We start from the raw sequence: 19,229 nt of genomic DNA, 5'->3' as shown, positions 1-19,229 counted from the left end.
GTGAGTATATAAAGTTGTGAGTGTGTTTGGTTGTGTGAACTAGTGTAAACATGAATTAATGTGTAAATGTCAATACTCGTAAATGTGGGTATGATTGAATGTAACTGTTTTAACTGCATTCACACACATATTCACACTTTATTCATGAATATTAATAGAATCACAGTTTATGCACAGATCTGCACGTTCTTAAATATGGTCTTACATTTTATTTGCATTCACACTAACACATACATGTTTCCATGATAAATTGCACATTTCAATTTCCACATTCACACTGATACAATCATAGTTTTATTTACGCTGACAGACTGATATCTCTATACACACACATACTCAACACCCACATTTACACAATTACCACACATACCTTGTTAGAATCATATCTCTTTAAACTGGATTTTTCTTTTTAAAATATGGAAGTACATTGTATTATTTGGACATTGGAGGCTGCCCAGAGTTTTTTTTAAAAGGATCATAAGTTCACCTTGGAACTGTCAACAAGCAGGATCCTTCCAAACAATCACCTGAGCTATTTGGTACTAGAGGAGTTATTTGTTTGTTTTGAACTGCAAAACCATTTAATTAATGAAAAGCTGGAAGACATAAAGGCAATCATATGGCAGAGGCAAACCTTAAGTTTGAACCCATGGTTTTGCTTTCAGTCTTGTTGGGGAAAGGCTGAGAAGAGAAGGCTACCCTGACCTACGCTCTCTCCCTCTCTGCTTTGTGAAACTGTATGTGGTTCTTGACCGGTAGCCACATAATCCTCAAGTTGGACTCGAAACGTCAACTCTTTTCTTCTCCACCGATGCTGCCAGACCTGCTGAGTTTTTCCAGGTAATTCTGTTTTTGTTTTGGATTTCCAGCATCCGCAGTAGCTTTTGGTTTTAATCCTCATCTGAGTCTAGCTTGTCTGCATAATTTTGGACTTGCTAGCTGAGACTGGATGAATTGGTCCAGCTAAACTCTCCTCCACACTGAAGCATTGTTGGTGAACTTCCCGACATCTACTAGGTACAAATTTAAACACATCCCCACTGAGTTCTATTCTAGAGATAAATCCTTCCTCACCTACTGACATCTCTTTTCTAACTGCCACTATTTTCAGCTGGAATTCTCTATCTCTCTCTCTTTCATTCTCTTTCCTCCTTCTCCATCTTTGCAATTTATAACTCCCTTTTAAAAGCCATTTCTCTGTCATTTGCTTCTAATTTAAGCTTTTTCCTTTGCAACTGAAGTCTCACTACCTCCAGCTGTGATTCACTAGTGTCAAGTTTCACTTCCAACTGTAGATGCTGTGCTATACTTTTAACTATTTCTGATTTCCTACCCCCGCAGGTAACCCCAATTGTAACTTATCCACCAACTCTGTTAATTTGCTTTTGGTTATTCTCTCCAACCCAATCAGAGTTATCTCTTCTACTCCCAGACAAGTCTTGGCAATTGCCAAAACCATCTTGCAGTCTCACCACTCCTAAGATACCTCAACAACTCCTGAATTCAAAGTGCCTCTCGTACTCGTAAGCTTAAGATTCACCAATTCCTAACCAATCAAGGAATTAGAAATATAATTTATCCTGGCACAGCCCCCAATTGTTATGGGTGGTGCAGTTGGTAAAGCGGAGTTATTTAAAATTCCCAGAGAGAAACTTTAAACAACTGTCATAACCTATAATTTTAAATGTTATGTTTGAGATGCGACTCCAAATTCAGGAATCAGACCACTAGTTCTCAAGGTCTTACATTAAACTAATTGAAACATTTTATTAATTTACACAGGTTAAAATAAATACACATGGCTGCAAATTACTACCATCATAACTTTTAATAAATTCCCAAAATAATCTCCGATAAGGCAACAGCAATCCATAGACTTAACCAAACACCAGGCAAAGCATTTTCACCTTACAAATTCAAAATGAGGTTCTTTTCACTGTGGAGTCAGTTGGAGGCTTGCAGCTGCCTTCAGATCTCACATTGCCTCTGCACTGCACACCCGAAAACTACTGAAATTATACCTACCGCCACTGATTGAATTCAAATTCTCATTGTCTCACCAGCCTCTTTGAACTTCACTTTTTAACAATGAAACTTTTCTATTACCAATTTTAATAATAATATAAACATATGGCTTGGTATCTGCTAGATAGGCATCAAGTTTTCAACCCACTTCTTGAATGCTCTATTCAAAAAATGCAAATGCACGCTATCTCTATTTCATATCATAACTAGTACCCATCAAAGCACCCAGATGAGCTGGCTTTAATCCAGTTAAGATACACCCACGGACTAAACCTCTATTTTAAAAGAAAAAGATTTACTAAATATTATATACATTAATAGCTTCATGATAGATGCCCAGTCTTGAGTTGCAAGATCAGTTCGAAATCTATCCAGTTTAGCATGGTGGTAGTGCCACACAACACGATGGAAGGTATCCTCAATGTGAAGGCGGGACTTCGTCTCCACAATGACGGTGTGGTGGTCGCTCCTACCGATACTGTCATGGGCAGATGTATTTGTGGCAGGCAGGTTGGTGAGGATAAGGTCAAGGATGTTTTTCCCTCACCACCTCCCACAGGCCCAGTCTAGCAGCCATGTCCTTTAGGACTCGGCCAGCTTGTGGTGCTACTGAGCCACTTGTGGTGATAGACATTCAAGTCCCCCACCCAGAGTATATTCTGTGCCCTTGTCACCCTCAGTGCTTCCTCCAAGTGGTGTTCAATATGGAGGAGCACTGATTCATCAGCTGAGGGAGGGGGGTACATGGCAATCAGCAGGAGGTTTCCTTGCCCATGTTTGACCTGATACCATGAGACTTCATGGGGTCCAGAGTCATTGTTGAGGATTCCCAGGGCAACTTCCTCCCGGTGTGACAGGACATATCCAGGGATGGTGATGGTGGTGTCTGGGACATTATCTGTAAGTTACGATTCCATGAGGATGGCTATGTCAGACTGTTGCGTGACAGCTCTCTATTTTGGCATGAGCACCCAGATGTTAGTAAAGGGGGGGGAGGATTTACTCCTTAAGGATCAACAGGGTTGAGATTGCTGTTGTTGTTTCCGGTGCCTAGGTCGCTGACGGGTGGTCTGTCTGGTTTCATTCCTTTTTTATGACTTTGTAGCAACTGAGTGGTTAAGAGTCAACTGTTGCTTTGGGTCTGGAATTGCATGTAGGCCAGACCAGGTGAGGATAACAGATTTCCTTCCCAGATGGGTTTTCACAACAATTTCATGGTCATCATTAGACTTTTAATTCCAGATTTTTTATTGAATTCAGTTTCCATCCTGGGATTTGAACCTGGGTCCCCAGAGAATTACCCTGGGTCTCTGGATTATTAGTCTAGTGACAATACCACTGCACCACTGGCTCCCCCTAAGCTTTTTGAACGAAGCCTGCTCAGAGTCTCTTCTGGGTAATAGAAGTATCGGTAAACAATTGGCCATTTCGGTGAGTAGTGGGGCTTGATAACTCGCACACTCCTCCCATCCCAGTTGTAACAACCATTACACTGATACATTCATACTTAGTCACACACAGAAACACACTTATCACACTAAGATAACTACACTCAGAAAGTTATTGTTATATTTACACTCACTTACTTAAACATTTACACTATTCAATTACATCTATACACTTGTACTCAGACACACATTCACATTTCTACACACTTACATCCACATTCTCACCGAAACCTCACACTTAAAGTGATACACCATAAATCCCCACATTGCCTTCAACAATCACATTTATACAGTCAAACTGATATGCGTGTTTTTAGGCATGTATGCATATACATTACACACACGTGTTCATGTGCATAGGAACATAAGAACAGGAGAAGCCCACTCAGCCCCCTTTAATTAGATCATGGCTGATCTGTATCTCCACTCACAGTATCACAGTATCTTTATAGTGCAGAAGGAGGCCAGTCAGCTCATCGAGGCTGCACTGGCTCTCTGAAAGAGCTTTCCATCTAATCCCACTCCGCTGCTTTAACCCTGTAACCTTGCACATTCTATCTTTTCAGTTAGCAATCCAATTCCCTTTTTCGATACCTTGTTCAGACCTGCCTCCACCATCCTTTCAGGAAGTTCATTCCAGACGCCAACCACCCTCTGAGTGAAAAAATGTTCCTCACATCACATTTACTCCTTTTGCCAATTATTTTGAATCTGTGCCCTCTAGTTCTTGATGTTCTCTTGAGTGGGAACAGTTTCTCACTATTTACCCTGTCCATACCCCTCAGGATCTTGAATACCTCTATCAAGTCTCCTCTCAGCCTTCTTTTCTCCAAGGAAACAGTCCCAACCTCTCTAATTTATTCTCAAAGCTACAGTTCTTTATCCCTGGAATCATTCTTGGGAATCTCCTCTGTACTCTCTCCAATGCCTTCATATCCTTCCTCAAGTATAGCGTCCAGAATTGGACACAGTACTCTAGATGAGGTCTAACTAGTGCCTTATACAAGTTCAATATGAACTGCTTTACTAGATTGATACCTGGAATGAGTGGGTTGTCTTATGAGGAAAGGTTGGACAGATTGGGTTTGTTTCCACTGGAGTTTAGAAGAGTGAGGGGCGATTTGATTGAAGTATACAAGATCCTGAATGGCCTTGACAAGGTGGACATCAAAAGGATGTTTCCTCCTGTGGGTGAGTCCAGAACTAGGGGGCACTGTTTTAAAATTAGGGGGTGCCTTTTTAGGACAGAGATGAGGAGAATTTTTTTCTCTCAGCAGGTTGTACGACTTTGGAACACTCTGCCTCAGAATTGAATATTTTTAAGGCGGAGGTAGATAGATTCTTGTTAGGCAAGGAAATCAAAGATTATCAGGATAAGATGGGAATGTGGAAATCGACACACAAGAAGATCAGCCATGATCTTATTGAATGGCAGAGCAGCCTCGAGGGGCCAAGTGGTCCACTCCTGTTCCTATTTCTTATGTTCTTATGTTATTGTATTCAATGCCCCTATAAATAAAGCCTAAGATACTATATGCAGTATTAATTGCTCTCTCAACATGCCCTGCCATCTTCAATGACCTATGTACATATGCACAGAGGTCCCTCTGCTTCTGCACCTCCTTTAGAGGCTCTCCTTTTATTTTATAATGTCTCACCATATCTTTCCTGCCAAAATGAATCACCTCACACTTCTCTGCATTGAACTTCATCTGACACTTGTCTGCCCAATTCACCAACATGTCTATGTCCTCTTAAAGTTCAAGATTATCCCCATCATACTTTGGTTTCATATCCCCTAATCCCTTTACCCAACAAAAACAATTAATCTCAGTTTTGAAAGTGCCAATAATCCCCTGCATCCACAGCTGTTTGAGAGAGACCTTCAGACTTCCATTACCTTTGCGTGAAAAAGCATTTCCTGACATCACCCCTGAACAGCCTGTCTCTAATTTTAAGGCTCTGTCCTCTTGTTCTGAACTCACTGCTCAGTCTTTTAAACTCAACGGAATACAAACCTATTCTATGCAACCTGTCCTCTTAATTTAACTCTCTAAGTCCAGTTCAGTGAATCTGCGGTGAATCCCTTCCTGATGTGCGGAGCCCTGAAGTGAACACAGTTACTTCAGATGGGGTTTGACCAGAGCTTTATATAACTGTAATCTCACCATCTCCACTTTGTATTCCAGACCCTGAGCTTTTCAATTTTTTTTTACCTCTCCAACTGCTTTTAATGATTTCTATACTTGGATCCCTAAATCTCTCTGCTATTCCACACTTCCCAGTTTCCCACCATTTAGAAAATATTCTGATCTGTCTTTCTTAGGTCTAAAGTTGGTGATCTCACACTTCCCCACACTGAACTCCAACTATCACAATTTTGTCCACTCTCGCTGAATCTATCAATGTCCCTTTGCCCCTTCCTGCTCCCATCCACACTATTTACTGTGTCACCTAAATTGGTGTCATCAAGAGATTTAAAAAATGGCCCCTATTCCTTCATCCAGGTCATTTATAAATATTGTGAAAAGCTGAGGCCCCAAAGCAGGTCCCTGGGAGACACCACTGGTCACATTCTGCCAAGTTGAGCATATTCCCATTATCCCTACTCTCTGTCTCCTGTTTCCTAACCAATTCCCTATCCATGTCAGTAGGTCGCCGCCAATTCCATGTGCTCTTATTTTTGTTAACAGTTTTCTGGAAGTTCATATAAATAACATCCATGGACACTTCCTTATCTATATGCTATTTACCTCAGGAATTTCCTTGCTCTCTCTCCTACCCTTCTTAAAGAATGGAGTAACATTGGGAATTTTCCAAACCAAAGGGACAATCCCTGAATCAAGAGACCATGGCTGTCTTCATCTGTGGGCTACTTGTGGTCCCAGCAGCACCCGTTACTGTGTTCTGGGACTGCTGGGATTGCTAGATTGGCCAAAAGCTCTCGAGGGTGGGACTTTCTCCCACTGAGGGGCAGAAGTCCCACTCTCAACTCATTCATGCCGCCAGCAGCATGTTATTGGTGCGGGGCGGCCTTGTTTAATATGGGTCAATTGGCTTCTGACATTTCTTCCAGGCAGGACGAGCAATACACCCTTCCCCCCTCCCCAGAAAAATTCAGCGCAATAACATTCAGTTACAATAACGTTCTCCCATTTCATGACAATTCTGCACGCTATCTCACAATTATCTTCACTCAATAACACTTTTAAACACACATTCAATCATATGGCAATCAGAATAATTATGGGCATACATAATTAAAATCAGATATGGCACTGAATCATACTCATTCATATTGACAGGAAAAAGTAAGGTCGATTACAAACCAAAAAAGTGAAGTGTGTGAAGACGATGGGTGAGGATGTGGTTCCTAATGAGTACTTTGTATTTGTCCTCACAAAGGAGAGGGATGATGCAGACATGGTAATTAAGAAGGAGATAAATGAAATATTGGATGGGATAAACATAGTGAGAAAGGAAATTGTATAAATCTCCAGGCTAGGATGAAATGCATCCCAGGCTGCTGAGGGAAGCAAGGGAAGAAACAGCGGAAACTCTCACCATCCTCTGGCTGGGGTTGTTTTCTTTTGAACATATGATGCTGAAGGGAGATCTAATTGAAGTGTAAAAAGTTATGAGGGGCCTAGATAGAGTGGATAGGAAGGATCTATTTCCTTCAACAGAGAGGTCAATAACCAGGGGGATTTAGACTGGATCGCTCTTTTCTGCCGGCACAGACACAATGAGCTGAATGGCCTCTTCTGTGCCATACATTGTCTATGTTTTTAGGACACATAGATTAATAATCAGTGACAATCATCCAGTTTTACAAACCAAAATCACATTCAAATTCACAATAATTCACACAAACTCAATACACCGACGGACACACTCAATCACACTCTCCATGTCACATTTGCACTTAGACACTTAACTCATAGTCATGAGCCCAGAAAACCACAATTAAACATGGACAGAAGAGCTGAACTCAGGAGGTGTGGTAAGAACGATTGCCCTTGACATCAAGACAGCATTTGACTATGACATCAAGGTGCCCTAACAAAACTGTAGTCAATGGGAATGAGGGGGAAAACTTTCCACTGGTTGGAGTCATATCTAGCACAAAGGAAGATAATTGTGGTTGTTGGAAGTCAATCATCTCAGTCCCAGGACATCACTGCAGGAGTCCCTCAGCTGCTGCATTAATGACCTTCTCTCCATCATAAGTTCTGAAGTGGGGATGCTCACTGATGATTGCACAATGTTCAGCACTATTGGCGACTCCTCAGATATGCTGCCCATATGCAGCAAGACCTGGACAGCATTCAGGCTTGGGCTGATAAGTGGCAAGTAACATTTGCAACACACAAGTGCTATGGACAAGAAGGGGATTACTTTATAGACTCATATTTACAGCATAGGAGGAGACCATTCAGCCCATCGTGTCCGTGCTGGTCAACAAAGATCTGGCAATACTAATCCCATTTTCCAGAGCTTGGCCCATAACCCTGGAGGCTACGTAAGTGAGCATCTAAATACTTCTTAAATGTTAAGAGAATTTCTGACTCAACCACCCTTTCAGGCAGTGAGTTCCAGACTCCCACCATCAACTGGATGAAAAAATTTCTCCTCAACTCCCTTCTTATCCCTCTACCTCTTACCTTAGATCTATGCCCCCTAGTTATTGATCCCTCTACAAATGGAAAAAGTACCTTCCTATCCACCCTATCTATGCCCCTCATAGTCTTATACATCTCTATCAGATCCCCTCTCAACCTTTGCTGCTCCAAGGAAAACAACCCCAGCCTATCCAATCTTTCCTCATAGCTCAGACCCTCCAGCCCAGCCAGCATCCTGGTAAATCTCCTCTGCACCCTCTCCAGTGCAATCACATCCTTCCTATAATGTGGTGACCAGAACTGCATGCAGTACTCCAGTTGTGGCCTAACCAGCGTTTTGTACAGTTCCAGCATAACCTCCCTGCTCTTGTATTCTATGCCTCAGCTAATAAAGGCAAGTATCCCATATGCCTTTAAATTTAAACAGCCCTGATTTCTCCTCTCACTAACCGTCCGCAAACAGAAAGGTGTTTTTGATTTCTGATTTCCCCTATTATAGTTGGTGGCATCAGGGAGAGTCAGGAAGTGAGTTATTCACCCCAGAATTCCTAGCCTCTGACCTGAGCTTGCAGCCATAGTATTTATATCTCAGGAATGTGATGGAATACTCTCCACTTGCCTGGATGTGTGTTGCTCCAACTGAAGAAACTCAACATCATCCAGGACAAAGCATTCTGCTTGATTGGTACTCCATCCACCACCTTCAGCATCCACTCCCTCCATCACCGGTGCACAGTGGCAGCAAAGAGTACTGTCTACAAGATACACTGCAGCATCTCGTCAAGCCTCCTCCGACAGTACCTTTCAAACCCACAACTTCTACCTCCTAGAAGGACAAGGGCAGCAGACACATGAGAACATCACCACCTGGAAGTTCTCCTCCAAGCCACATGCCATACTGAACTTGGATCTATATCACTGTTCCTTCACTTTTTGGGTCAAAATCCTGGAACTCCCTTCCCAACAGTACAGCAGGACCACAGTGGCTTAAAATAGCAGCTCACCACCACCTTCTCAAGGGCAATCAGGGATGGGCAAAAAGTGCTGGCTTTGCTTGCAACCAATGAAAGAATAAAGAACACAGGCCGACGCATCACGAAATGCACATCACCATCTATATGCACTCAATTATATATACTCAAACAAAACATAGATTGAAACACACCTTCCATCATTAACTTGTACACTAACATTTACACTCTTATGCATGTGCCACACACAGTCACATGTTCAATTTTAGTCATAGGCTGAGGTACATTAACCGGACTACATTTTCATTATTAGCATAGTTGTACTCTCATTTGCACACTTGTGTGCGTACTCGTCCTTGCAGCACATTCTGTCCTACATAGGCATAAACTGACATATATACTCGTTTACACCCTAATACAATATTACATACACTCACCCACACATACATGCAATACTATATTATAGATACACACATTCAGATTTACATATATATCACATCCCCCTGCTCTAATATATTTACACAAGATTTGGGCTTGAATCTGGGTCTTCCTGCCCTGTAAGGCTGGTGCAGGGATACTGTCAGCTGCTTTCATAGAAAAAGCTCATCCTGGGAATGCTGGCAGATGCTGACACCAACTGTTGACTGATGGGAGACATGTACCTGGCTGTCACAATCCCACAAATTGAGTGTCATGTGAGTTAAGACTATCATTTGCAAAAGTACCCCAGGTGCTTTATTGTTATTGTTATTGTTATTATTGTTCTCGCAATCTGCACTTTGCCATTTTAAAGAGGCATCTCTTTACAAATACACCCTCATACACAAACTGCCATTTGTCCAGAATTCCTCACAGAACCAGAAAATCAGCGAATTAGTAGTTATCCATCTTTGGAAAAATGCAGTATTTATTCAGTGCTCCCTTCAAACTTCCTCTCTCTCTCTCTCTCTCTCTCTGTCTTTCTCCTCTCCCTCTTTCTGTCTCTCCACCATCTCTGTTTCTTATCATCAGTGTTTTCTCTGCCATTCTTTAGGTTACATTCCCTTTCTGTAAGAGCATAAGAAATAGGAACAGGAGTAGACCATTCAGCCTCTCGAGCCTGTCATAGTCATAGAGTCATAGAGGTGTACAGCAGAGAAAAAGGCCCTTCGGCCCTTTGGCCCATCGAGTCTACGCCAATCAAACAAGTATCTAACTATTCTAATCCCATTTTCCAGCACTAGGCCCATAGCCTTGTATGCCATGGCATTGCAAGCACACATCCAAATACTTCTGAAATGTTGTGAGGGTTTTTGCCTCTACCACCCTTTAAGAGAGTGAGTTCCAGATTCCCACTACCCTCTCGGTGAAAAATTCTTCCTCACATCCCCTCTAAACCTCCTGCCCATTACCTTAAATCTATGCCACATGCTTATTGATCCCTCTACCAAGAGGAAAAGTTCCTTCCTGTCTACCCTATCTATGCCCCTCATAATTTTATACACCTTAATCATGTCCCCCCTCAACCTCCTCTGCTCCAGGGAAAATAACCCCTGTCTATCCAATCTCTCCTCGTAACTAAAACTCTCCAGTCCAGGCAACATCCTGGTAAATCTCCTCTGCACTCTCTCTAGTGCAATCACATCCTTCCTATAATGCGGATTCCAGAACTGCACGCAATACTCTAGCTGTGGCCTAACCAGCGTTTTGTACAGTTCCAGCATAACCTCCCTGCTCTTATATTCTATGCCTCGGCTAATAAAGGCAAGTATCCCATATGCTTTCTTAACCACCTTATCCACCTGTCCCGCTACCTTAAGGGACTGGTGGACATGTACACTAAGGTCCCTCTGATCCTCAGTACTTCCCAGGGTCCTACCATTCATCGTGTATTCCCGTACCTTGTTTTCCTGCCCAAGTGCATCACCTCACACTTATCCGGATTAAATTCCATTTGTCACTGATCAACCCACCTGACCAGCCTGTCTATATCCTCCTGTAATCTAAGGCTATCCTCCTCACTATTTACCACCCCACCAATTTTTGTGTCATCTGCGAACTTACTGATCAACCCTCCTACATTCAAGTCTAAATCGTTTATATATACCACAAACAGCAAGGGACCCAACACTGATCCCTGTGGAACCCCAATGAACCCAGGCACCCAGTCACAAAAACAGCCCTTGACCATCATCCTCTGCTTCCTGCCACTCAGCCAATTCTGGATCTAATTTACCAAATTGCCTTGGATTCCATGGGCTCTTACCTTCGTTATAATTCTCCCATATGGGACCTTATCAAAAGACTTGCTGAAGTCCAAATAGACCACATCAAATGCATAAAAACAAAAAACTACTGCGGATGCTGGAAATCCAAAACAAAAACAGAATAACCTGGAAAAACTCAGCAGGTCTGGCAGCATCGGCGGAGAAGAAAGGAGTTGACGTTTCGAGTCCATCCAATGCATTGTCCTCATCTACACGCCTGGTCACCTCTTCGAAAAATTCAATCAAATTGGTCAGACATGACCTCCCCTTAACAAAACCATGCTGACTGTCCTTGATTAATCCCTGTCTCCCCAAGCGTAGGTTAATTCTGTCCCTCAGAATTGCTTCCAATAGTTTCCCCGCCACTCAGGTTAGACTGACTGGCCTGTAGTTCCCTGGTTTACCCCTTCCTCCCTTCTTGAATAATGGTACCACATTGGCTGTCCTCCAGTCCTCTGGCACCTCTCCTGTGGCCAGAGAGATATTGAAAATTATTGCCAGTGCCCCTGCTATCTCCTCCCTCACCTCACTCAACAACCTGGGATACATTTCATTCTGGCCTGGAGATGTATCTACTTTTAAGCCTGCCAGGCCACTTAGAACCTCCTCCTTTTCTATGCTAATTTCTTTAATTATATCACAGTCCTTCTGCCTGATTTCCATACCCACGTCGTCCCTCTCACTTGTGAACACTGACACAAAGTATTCATTTAGAACCCTACCTACGTCTTCCGACTCCACACACAGATTACACTATGGTCCTTAATGGGCCCTACTCTTTCCCCTAGTTATCCTCTTACTCATAATGTACTTGTAAAATAACTTTGGATTTTCCTTTATTTTACCTGCCAATGTTTTACCCCCTTTTTGCTCTCCAAATTTCCTTTTTAAGTTCCCCCCTACATATTCTATACTCCTCTAGGGCATCCGCTGTTTTGAGCCCTCGGTATCTGTCATAAGCCTCCCTTTTTCTCTTTATCCAATCCTGTATATCCCTCGACATCCAGGGTTCCCTGGATTTGTTGGTCCCACCCTTTGTCTTTATTGGAATATGTTGGCCCTGTACTCTCCCTATTTCCCTCTTGACAGAGCCCCACTGCTCTGACGCAGATTTACCTAAAAGTAGTTGCTCCCAGTCCACTCTGGCCAAATCAAACCTGATCTTATTAAAATCAGCATTCCCCCAATTTAGAGCTCAGATTTCTGGCCCGTCCTTATCCTTTTCCATAACAACCTTTAATCTAACAGAGTTATGATCATTATCTGCAAAATGCTCCCCCACTGATACCTCTACCACTTACCCGACTTCATTCCCTAAAATTAAGTCCAGGACCGCCCCCTCTCTTGTAGGACCTTCTACATACTGGCTTAAAAAGCTCTCCTGGATGCATTTTAAGAATTCCGCTCCCTCTAAACCTATCACACTATAACTGACCCAGTTAATGTTGGGGAAGTTGAAATCCCCCACTGTTACTACCCTATTATTTTTACACTACTGTGAAATTTGCCTACATATCTGCTTTTCTATTTCTGTCTGACTGATTTGGGGGCCTTTGGTACACTCCCAGCAATGTGACTGCTCCTTTTTTGTTTTTAGGTTCGACCCATATGGCTTCATTTGAGGAGCCTTCTAAGATATCATCCTTCCTTACTGCTGTAATTGATTCCTTGATCAATATTGCGATACCCCCCGCACTCTTTTACCCCCTCCCCTGTCTCACGAAGACCCTATATCCTGGAATATTGAGCTGCCAATCCTATCCCCTCTCTCAACCATGTCTCTGTGACAGCAATGACATCATACTTCCATGTGTTAATTTGTGCCCTCAACTCATCTGCCTTATTCGTCAGTTTCCTTGCATTAAAATAAATACCATCCAACCTTGCCAAACTCCCTTGTGCCTTAACTGGCCTATAATTTCTATGCCTTCCAGACTCACTTGCTCTCTCTTCTAATTTTGGTTATGTATCTCCCCCTGCTGGACCTCCTCTCAGGATCCCATGCCACTAGTTAGTTTAAACCCTCGCCAACAGCACTAGCAAACCTCCCCACAAGGATGTTGGTCCCATTCCGGTCAGGAGCAACCCATCCGCCTAGTACAGGTTTCACCGCCTCCAGAAACAGTCCCAATGTCCCAGAAATCTAAAGCCCTCCCTCCTGCACCATCTCTCCAGCCACGCATTCATCTGGATTAACCTTTTTCTATAATCACTAGCACCTGCTCCGTCATGCAATAAGATCATGAAAAAACAGTACCCCCTAGCTCTGGACTCACTCATAAAAGGAAACATCCTTTCCACGTCTACTTTGTCAAGGCCATTCAGGATCTTGTATACTTCAATCAAATCACCCCTCACTCTTCTCTTTCTTATTGTGCTCTCTTTCCCTTCCATTACGTTCTCTCTGTCTCATTCTGACAATCTCCCTTTGTCTGTCTGTTTCTAACTGTGTCTCTCTTAGTTTCTTTGTGTTTCTGTAGGCTCTTTTCTCTATGGCTCTCTACATGTTCTCTCCCTGTTTCTGTAAGAACATAAGAAATAGAAACAGGAGTCGACCATTCGGCCCCTCAAGCCTGCTCCACCATTCAATAAGATCATGGCTGATCTGCTCGTGTGGCGATTTCCACATTCCCAACTAACCCTGATAATCTTTGATTTCCTTACCTAACAAGAATCTATCTACCTCCGCCTTATATTCAGTGACCCCGCCTTCACCACCTTCTGAGGCAGAGTTCCAAAGTCGCACAGCCCTCTGAGAGAAAAAAATTCTCCTCATCTCTGTCCTGAAAGGGCGACCCCTAATTTAAGAGCTCTACAAGCTCTTTCCCTGTTTTTGTCTCTTGTCAGTCTCTGTCACTCAATTCTACATTTTTCTGTTGTTGCTGAGTCATGCCGACTCTAGCTGACTGCTTGGTGACTTCCAGATGTAATTTGAACTTGTGCTGCCAATGACCCTGATCTGTTGATGTTTTGGTTAACTAAAAGAGCTCATATCACACTTGGTAAACTAGTTACTAACAAGTTAATAATTTCCAAAGCAGTCAGATAACATAGTGCTGTAATCAGCTCGACAGACCCTTTCCTCCCAACATCAGTGTGTGTTTCTTTTGGGAATTAATCCTTTCACAGCCACAGTAATCTTTCCATATCCCGAGTATATCTCAACTTCTGAGACCTGAAATCCTAAAAACCTCTCTCTTTAACATTCCACTCCCTGATATAACGTCCACTGTTAAACTCTATAAGAGGCTCTTGCAGTGTTTGGTGGGACAATGTAGTGGGAGATTTACTCTATATCTAACCCCGTGCTATACCTGTCCTAGGAGTGTTTGATGGGGACAGTGTAGAGGCAGCTTTACTCTGTATCTAACCCCGTGCTGTACCTGTCCTGGGAGTGTTTGATGGGGACAGTCTAGAGGGAGCTTTACTCTGAATCTAACCCCGTGTTGTACTTGTCCTGGGAGTGTTTGACAGAATGCAGAAAATGAAGAAACTGGTTGAAACAGAATCTATAGGATTTTGTTTAAACATGTCAAGGACCTGATATCTGATCAGTAAATCACCAAGATTAGGATAGTACAGACTAATAGTTTTTTGTCGTAATGGGATTGAGGGGAAACCACACAAGTTGTGAATGTGGCCAAATCTAACCACAGATTCAGAAGTGTCATTCATCACAGGGCTCATTTAAAAATATGTACATTATAATAGCACCTTTCACAAGCTCAGGACATCCCACAGCCAATTAAGTACTTGTGAAGTGTAGTCAGTGTTGTGCAGTATTTCGGGAAACGCAGCAACCAATTTGTGCATGACAAGCTTCCCAAATCAGCAATGTGATGTTTCAGTGATGTTGATTGAAGAATAAATAGTGGCCAGAGTACCTTGGAAACCCCTCTTTGTTCTTCTTCAAAATAGTGCCATGGGTTCTTTTACGCCCACCTGGCGGAGCATCAGTGTTATTTCTCATCTGAAAGACAGCACCACTGGCAGTGCAGCACTTCTTCAGTATTGCACTGGGAGTGTCAGCCTGGATTCTGTGCTGAAGTCTCTGGAGTGGGACTTAAGCCCACAACCTTCTGACTCAGTGGCGAGAGTGCTACCCACTAAGCTACAGCTGACACGCTGATCTCTATTTCCAATAACCAACATCAGTTGCACTTTATCAGATGTGAATTTAACATTGTTCCGAACACAGTGTCTTGGAATGACAACCAGCAACTCCCCACCAATTGGCACTCCCTTCATCTTCTGTAAATGGGGCGGGTGTGAGACTAAGATTGGGAATAAATAACGCTGCTTTCCCCATGATGTTGCCCCTCCCCACCCATTTCCCAAGAAACTGCAATCTCGTGGGCCAGTATCACATTGAAATCATGTGAGAACAATTTTTTTTACACAGCTGTCTGAAAGGCCAGTGAAGCAGATTCAATACCGTAATAACTTTTGAAAGGTAATTGGACAAATACTTGAAGGGAAAAAATTACAGGGCTAAGGGGAAAGAGCAGGGGGAGTGAGGCTAATTGGATAGCTCCCTCAAAGTGATGGTAGAGATACGATGGGCTGAATAGCCCCTTTCTGTGCTGAATGATTCTATGAATCTATCCCCACCTCATTTCATTTCTAAAGTACTGCAGGCATTTTGTTGGGTGTTATCATGATTTATTTATATTTTTTAAAGAGCTCTTGTGGCTAGACAACTTTCTTACATAAAAGTAAAATGCTGCAGATGCTGGAAATCTGATACAAAAACAGAAAATGCTGGAAAAACTCAGCAGGTCTAACAGCATCTGTGGAAAGAGAAACAGAGTTAAAGTTTCATGACCCTTCTTCAGAGCTTTAGAACTTTCTTACATGTTAAGCTGGTCGATAATGCACTTTTATTTCCAAACTAGATATTGTTCTAGCTATTCCATTCTTACAATATTGGAAGAAGTACAAAGAAGTGCTTCCCAGAATCCTGGGCCATATATATCCCTCAACCAACAGCTTTAATGAACAGGCAATGGCTGTAAAGTGCTTTGGGATGTCCTGGGGTCATAAAGGTGCTATATAAATGCAATTTTGTTCTTTACGTGTGCATGAGAACTAGCTGACCATGCAATCCCAAATCCCACAGATTCTGGGACATGTTTTCCAGTAATCCAGTTTCGGAACCATCCCTTCCACTGTTTGTAAAGTAAGCCTTACACGCAGGCAGCCCTGTGGCTTGCAATCCATCTTTATTTCATTAAAGCAGCAACATTCTGCCCTGGCGAACTGTGTTTAAAATTGAGATGAGTTAAAAAACAACAAAAGTTGGGGCAAATCCAAATCGACTTTAACCCTTTCATTCCTGCTCATCATGAAGAGAGAGTTAGATACTCTAAGACAATTGCATTGAGTCAACTGAAGGAAGTCAGAACAAGCAACTTGTTGATTGGAGGAATTCTCTACTGTATCAATTGCCAAACAGTTGACAAATAAAACTTGCCCTTTGTAGGTTTTGAGAAGCCTGGGCAGTTCATAACCTGCCCTGGGCTAGGATGACAGTTTAGATGCTAAATGTGTCCCCAAGATGTAGAAGGAATGGAAAAAAATGAGGGATCCTGCTCCTGATTATCAATAAGTGATCCCCAGCTGGGAACTGTGCAATATGAGGAGAGCATTTGCCTGCGATTTTCCTCTCCACCATATTCCCTATAAACATTTGTCATCTTAGTTCAAAGGTGAGGATTGGTTCATCTGAATTTGGACTCTATGGAGTCTCGGGCACCCTGAGTTATGGGTAGGAGATAGGAAGAAAGTTCAGGCTGAAGGTGAGCAGTAACGACAGCATGGCCAAGAGGGCGACAATAGCCTGTTGGGTTTCATGTCTCTCATGCTGCACTGTTATTGCTGAAAAGAGAGATTTTCTGTTGCTGAAGATTTTCGTTTTGCACTCATCAGGACAAATACAAGAATGCCAAATTTCAAATGACCACAACAATCACAACAGGAGAAAAAGGTTCCGCTTGATCAGCACTTGGAGGTGGTGGCATAGTGGTATTGTAACTGACAGTATTCCAGAGGCCTAGGGTAACGCTCCGGGGACATGAGTTTGAATCCCACCACGGCAGATGATGAAGTTTGAATTCGATAAATATCTGGTTGTTGTAAAAACCCACCTAATGCCCTTTAGGGAAGGAAATTTGACATCCTCTATGTGACATTATTTGGCAATCCAACATGAAATCGCGGTGGGGGCCGATCGCAGTCGGTGGTCTGTTTCCTGACTGCTCCTGGGCCCACCGAGCTGAAAATTCAGGCCCATGTCTACAGACCAGGACGGCTCCAGGTGACAGGTGACTCTGAAAGCAAAGAAGGTGGCAGCATCCAAATTTAGTGACACCTCTCTGGGACACCTGCTGGATGCAGTGGAAGACCGCCATGATGTCCTCTACCCCTGCTCTAACCGCAGGAGGTCTACCAGGGTTACCAATCTTGCCTGGGACGCAGTGGCAGCAGTGATCAGCACTACCAGAACATAGAGGAGGTCAGCCATCGACAGCAGGAAGAGGATGAATTATCTCATCCGTTCCACTAAGGTAAGGCAGCCACCTCACAACTCACACATTCCCAAACCCATCACACATCCACAGGGATCTCACACTGCAAAGGACAACACCACTAACCCTCACACTTCCATCAGACTCATCCTCTGGAGCTTATGTACTCATCCTGTCCATGGCTCCACTCACCGCACAAACATTTCGCACAGTGCCATGCATCCTGCTCACATTCTCTTTATCTGTTTTCATGCAGGAGAAGCTGGCTCACAAAAGCAGGGAGAGGTGTCACAACTCACTGGGGATAGTGCACTGCAATATCAAGCCCCAGTGCTCCCACGACAAATGTGAAAAAGTTTGATCAACCCACCTAATTGTTTAATTTAGGTTAACAGAATATGCGCACCAGGTTTATAAACTTAATAAGTAAATAACTGTTTATTGAACAAATTATCTTTACCAGTGGCAAAAGAAAGAAATATGAACTGTTAATTTCTAACTCTATAACCTAAACTATATCCCTCCTTAAATCCCTATACACACACGCATTCAAGCTACATAAGACACACAAAAACATAGATTTTAAGAGTGGGATAAAACAGTTCAATAGCACCAATCCCAGAGTACAGGATTCGATGGGTTGATTTTGATCGATGTCTTCCAAATTCTTTTCAGTTCTTTGGTGATGACATGAGGTGGTCTTCCAGCACTTTCAGTCTTTAGTTCACTGGTTGAGCACTTGTCTTTCAATGTCTCTAACAGTGATTTTCCCCTTTGTCTCTTGACAGGGGTTTCCTGAGAGAGAGCAGGTTATAGAGATATGAGGAGAATAAGCCAGCTAGCTACTATTGTAGAATTACTGGAATCTTACACACATACAGGAAAGAGAGACTTTAGGTCTTTTTCCTTTCAGGCTAGGAGCTATTCTGCTGCACTGCTCTCATGCAAACCCTGGTCACTTGGTCAGGAGCCAATTAAAATATTGTTACCAGGCAGCTCTCCCCATACCCCTTGCTGCCATTACAGTCCAGAAATCTATCTATTTCCTTCTTAAATATATTCAGTGACTTGGCCTCCACAGCTTCTGTGGTAGAGAATTCCACAGGTTCACCACCCTCTGAGTGAAGAAGTTTCTCTTCATCTCAATCCAAAATTGTCTATCCCATATCCTGAGACTGTTCCAGACCCCCCTGCCAGAGGAAATATCATCCTTGCATCCAGTCTGTCCGTCCTGGTCAGAATTTTATATGTTACAATGAGATCTCCTCTCATTCTTCTAAATTCCAGTGAATACAGGCCTAGTCAGCCCTACCTCAGCTCATAAGACAATCCTGCCAACCCAGGAATCAGTAAACCTTTGCTGCACTCCCTCTAAGGCAAGTATATTCTA

General features: G+C 42.9%; 1 protein-coding gene across 1 annotated transcript in view; it reads right to left on the bottom strand.

The window, feature by feature from the left end:
* tns1b (tensin 1b) overlaps positions 1-19,229 on the bottom strand; it is a 662,464-nt gene that overhangs the window by 598,899 nt on the left and 44,336 nt on the right. The window lies entirely within an intron of this gene.

Source organism: Cetorhinus maximus, chromosome 11, assembly GCF_964194155.1.
Source record: "Cetorhinus maximus chromosome 11, sCetMax3.hap1.1, whole genome shotgun sequence".
In the NCBI taxonomy this organism is placed as follows: domain Eukaryota; kingdom Metazoa; phylum Chordata; class Chondrichthyes; order Lamniformes; family Cetorhinidae; genus Cetorhinus; species Cetorhinus maximus.
This window is presented reverse-complemented; position numbering and strand designations above follow the sequence as displayed.